The 5179-nt window shown below is 43.3% G+C and overlaps 1 non-coding gene across 1 annotated transcript; it reads right to left on the reverse strand.

Moving 5' to 3' along the window:
• Positions 1–4673: 4673 nt before the first annotated feature.
• Positions 4674–4743, reverse strand: Trnar-gcg (transfer RNA arginine (anticodon GCG)). The gene has a single exon. It is a non-coding gene; the product is annotated as a tRNA-Arg (tRNA).
• Between the last annotated feature and the right edge of the window lie 436 nt (positions 4744–5179).

Genomic DNA, 5179 nt, shown 5'->3' on the forward strand with positions numbered 1-5179 from the left:
TCTGTTGGCTAAAGCGTTCGTTAGCAACATATTCACTAACGTGCAAGCTTTTGCCACTTGTTTTCCGAGAGAACCTGAGCCGCCAGGAAACGTCTCAGATGTATTCTAGCGGCACAAAACGCCGCAGGTTATCACTGCTATTCACACTATTGCCACTTCTAGCGCTCTGCTTACATGCGAGTTTGTAACAATAAGAATACTTTAAGGTGACCTAAAAAAAGGAAAACGAATATATTTAAGTTAAATAACAAGGTGGTTCCGTATTAAACAATCAAAGTGAATAATAATACAAGGTGTTTCACGTAAGTAGAACCCAATATTCAAAAAACAAGTGATTAACCGCCGCTGAATGAAACCAAAGGTATTTGGTTTGCCGTCATGTGGCACTCTTTATGGTATGTTTTGTACTAAGCTTAACTGGTTAATTAAATAAGGTCAATTATGCGACATTGTGACATTTTTAATATTCACTTTAGGGCCAACTGCGCTTCGACATGTCGTAGAGCGAATTTAAAAACGGCCGACCCAATTTTTTTTTGGCAGCGTACATGCTGCGTGGTGAATATTTTCGGGCTTTTAGAGAAAGCCCGTGAAATATGAAATGAAACCACGTTGGCAGACAGGGAAAAAACTAAGAATAAAGCACAGAACGTATTTTAGCAGCAGGTTACAAAAGACATATTACAATAAACAGACGGGCGAAAAACTACGCAGAGGACTGGGTAATGGGATGCAAACGGAAGACGGCAAAGAAAGCGCTTATGCTAACAATCAAATGATCATTAAAAGAATTTCTCGAATAATTTAGCAGGAAGAACAAAGATACAGTGCGTCAAAACGTTTCCCGTTACGTAAATGCCGGTTCAATTGCATCTAACGTCAGCACCGATAGTGGGACGGTTGTTAGAATCTCCTTTGCATGTAAGTAGATCTGATCGTACTGTGTAAGTCAAGCTTGCATCGACAAGATCTTTCAAATCGCTAATGTGTGAAAGGCGCGACACGCAAAGCAGCCCCATTCTTGCATTCTTGAGACATTGCAACGAAGCATCACGCAAGACAAACTTCGATAGCGACAGTATAGCGGCATCAGAAGATGCTGCACGCTTTTAAGTACGCAGCAGACTGCAGGGTCTATGAACAAGTGTCATGACATCAACACAACTAAAAAGAAAGAAAACATCTAGGAAAAAAAAGGTAGGCTGCGCGGAGACGTTCGCACGCTTGTTTTTGTCGCGATGGCTCGAGCGCCATCACGTGACTCTGCTCCACCAATAGGGACGCTTAAACATCATCGCCTGTGCTCGCTGGAGCGCTCTGGCGGAAACATACAAGGATGTTACTGTCGTCAGTTTTATTCAGGTTGATTAGTGGCAGCAATCATAGAGTTTCCTAAAATTAACTAGAGGGGGCTCTGGCGCTGCGATCGTTCCGCCACCATGGGAATGATGGGTAGTACACGGATTTGCCTAGTCTTCGTACCTGCGGGCTGCGAACGCACTTGTGGCTTTGTTTACTGCTGTGTTCTGGTTTTCTTTCGGATAAAAGAATGGATCGTTGTGAACTTCGTGACCAGATTTGAATTGGTGAGCCTAAAAAAGTTAAAGTGGTGAAGTGGAACAGCTGAATTTTGCTGAACTTCGTTTTGCGACAAAGCGGATGCAGGCGACGCGGAGCCAAACGGAGCCGAAAGAAGGAAGCCTAGAGAAATCCGTGTACTACCAACCATTCCCATGCTGGCTGAAGCGCCATGCGTTGCAGCTCCCATAGACACTAGCGCCAGAGTTCCCTCTAGTGTATCTATATGAAACTCTATGGCAGCAATATCAGCTTGAGAACCGGAATTCCGGTCGACGTTTACTGTTTCGCACGGCGGTGTTTCTATAGCAGTATCTTGTATCTTAAGATACACGATACATTATTGAATGTATCGGAAATACAGATACAGATACTCGTTTTTCAAGACGTATCGCGATACAGATACAAGATACCCAAAGAGTATCTAAGATAGTATCGAAGATACATGTATCTTCAATACTGCCCAGCACTGGGCGTAGTGTATACCAAGGACATCGCACAGCTGATAAAAGGCGGAAGCCGAGAACTCGGCCGTATATGAAAGCATGAGAAACTTTCATCGCGTCTTTGATAAATGTTTTATTTTTACTTTTCTATAAGCACCCCTATTTGGCTTTAATGTGCTTAGCTAAGCACTATGCGGTGACTGAATAACTATATAGTTAGGGAATGCTCTTTTCTGAGGCAACGATCGAGACTTCTCATTAGCATCTTCGTAGCATGCCGCCAATAAGAACGCTTCCCACGCTCGTTAGTAAGCAGTTCACTGAAAGGGAAATAACTTTTGTTTCTGTATGCAAGAATTCTTCATGGGCGTATACTACTCTATGAAAACTGTTCCGGCTCTTTTCGCAAGTCTGCCGCCTGCTCTTCTTTTTTTTTACTCGCCAGTTACCTCGTTAAACACATCGCCTCGAATGACCCTTAATTACAGCCTTCTAAATATACGTCATTTGCCTTCAGTTTGCTTGCACGGATTTTGCAATATTACTGAATGACACTTCAGAGGTAACTGTGGTAACTTAAGGCGGGCGCAGTGCTTTCCGTGTACTTCGAGTAACGTGATCTCTGAAGTGTCATTCAGTAATATTGCAAAATCCGCGCAAGCAAACTGAAGGCAAATGACGTATATTTAGAAGGCTGTAATTAAGGGTCATTCGAGGCGATGTGTTCAACGAGGTAACTGACGATTTTGCAATATTACTGAATGACACTTCAGAGATCACGTTACTCGAAGTACACGGAAAGCACTGCGCCCGCCTTAAGTTACCACATGCGGAGCAAACGCCGACAAATCTAGCCAATCAACTGAAAGCTTTTTTCTTTTTTCGTTTTGTAAGCCTTAGAACAGTGGAGAAATAAATTACAAAAAAAACTTAAGGGATAAGGAGCAGGTAATTTTTTTCTTCTGAAATATATCGTCCATTTTAACAGCTTAGCCAAGAACGAAAAAAAAGAGAAAGAGGAAAAGCAGATACAGATTGAGCCGGAGAGATGCCCAGATGTCGTTAATGGCGGTCCTAGGCAAAGAAAGTTTAGCAAGACGTTACTTAAACCAGATTTCGCAATTATGCAGCAAGCGCGACCACATCGTAAGCCTTATGCGTCTAACAGTGGGGTTCTGCTCCGCGCGTGCTTAATTTATTCGAATTTCGCCTTAGCGGTCCCGACCATCCTGTGCTCAAGCGCTCAATTACTACTGCTCGTGCAATCATTGCCGATTCAAGCGCTTTAGTGTAACCGCAATCTACGCGCTTTCAGATACGTCATATAAGGTTTACAGACACGGAAATCTCACAGCTCGAAATGCACCGAGACGGCTAGTTTCACAGGAGTTTGTTATGAACTAAGACTCACCACAGAATTGAAAGTGATGCGACGCATGGAGGTGGCTCCTAAAAGTTTTTGCGGCCAGAACTATTTGAAATACCGGTCGTGGACCACTATAGTGTGTATGGAAAAGACTTCAAGGCCGATATTTAGACAACGTTTTTACGTAATCGTAGTTTGTAATCTTGCGTCTCAGTGGCGTCCTACAATATTGATAGCGATTGCAGTGAAAAGGGATAGCTAACAGGGTAATTACATGTCGCAGTCTTGACCTAGAGAGAGAGAGAGAGAGAGAGAGTAAACGTTTATTTTGAGCAAGCGCACTGTGCGCCCAAGGTGGGAGGCCTCCTTATTCCAGGTAGCCGCGGGCCTTCGCCATCTCTCGTGCCCGTTGAACCAGGCTTCGCTGATTCTTCAGGTCTGGGTCCAATAGCTTCGCCTCCCACTGCTCTTCGGTTAGTGTTTACCGGTGCTAGGGCTTTGTATGCATCCCCACACCATATGGCATGGAGTGTCCGGGACATCACAGTACTTGCAGATGTACGAGTTAGAATAGAAAATTGAGCAAGTTGGTATTGATTCATACTTAGGACTGTGCAGCGCACACAAAAAGGGACAAGGGGCAGAAGAAGCACGCAGGACAAGCGCCTGTGTCCTGTGTGCTTCTTCTGTCCCTTGTCCCTTTTTGTGAGCGCTGCACAGTCCTAAGTATGAGATGTACGAGTGCTCAGTCGGTGATATATGGTGAAGTAATATACCGTGAACGTAAGTGTTTGGTTGCAATTTCCTGAAGGTTACTTTCTCTTCCCTCGTTAGGCTGGGGTGAGACAAAGGGAGTTTTTTGAATGCCGCCCCAGTCTAGCTGTTATTTTTCTCTTTAAACTTCACGCAGGCCGCTGTATTTATTCCCCTACCATACACTCACAGTTTTATTTTTGTTATTGCGGCTTAAGTACTTTGCTTATTCTTTCACTGATGGCGCAAGCAGATGTAGATCCTTAGATGTGTTATAACATCCTACTCTGAGGGAGTGACAAATAATCGGATAGTTCGAGATAAGATGATTAAGCTAAAAACAAATGAGCGTCTTTGAAAATACTGTTTAGAATAGAAGGAAAGAAGGTGACTTTTAAGGGCTCGTTTTTCTTTGTTAGACACAACATTACCGAGAACTAACAGACAATAAAGCCAAGGAAAGTATAGGGGGTGTTATTTCGTAATTAGGATATAAATGTGAAGAAAGTAAAGCGGACGAAAAGATAACTTGCCGCCGGCAGGGACCGAACCTGCGACCTTCGAATCGCGTCCGATGCTCTATCACTGAGCTACGGCGGCTGTCATCTTATCTTTTATTAGTTATCTTTTCGTCCACTTTACTTTCTTTACATTTATATCCTAATTACTAGAAAGAACACCCCCTGTAATTTTCTTGGCTTTATTGTCTGTTAGTTCTCATCAATGTTTAGAATAGATGTATATATGAAAGAGAGAAGAAAAGTGACTGTATGGACACCTAGAAATAAATAAAACATTATAAAATGTATTGGTCCTTGTCAATTCCTTCGTGATCGCGGCGCTTGTCGATTCGTTCATTCTGCCAGAAGGGGCGTTCACTGGCAGAGCCCGCTCCTTTCAGTCGACACCGTTACCTGGCTGTATCATTTAGGCCGTCTCAAAATCTAGACCGTCTCAGAAATGCTTGGTTTATGCGCGAATATATAACTGGGTCGCACATACGTAACGCTGCAGTCTTTTTCAAACGAAGCTTTCC

This window comes from Rhipicephalus sanguineus, chromosome 5 (genome assembly GCF_013339695.2).
Source record: "Rhipicephalus sanguineus isolate Rsan-2018 chromosome 5, BIME_Rsan_1.4, whole genome shotgun sequence".
NCBI lineage: Eukaryota > Metazoa > Arthropoda > Arachnida > Ixodida > Ixodidae > Rhipicephalus > Rhipicephalus sanguineus.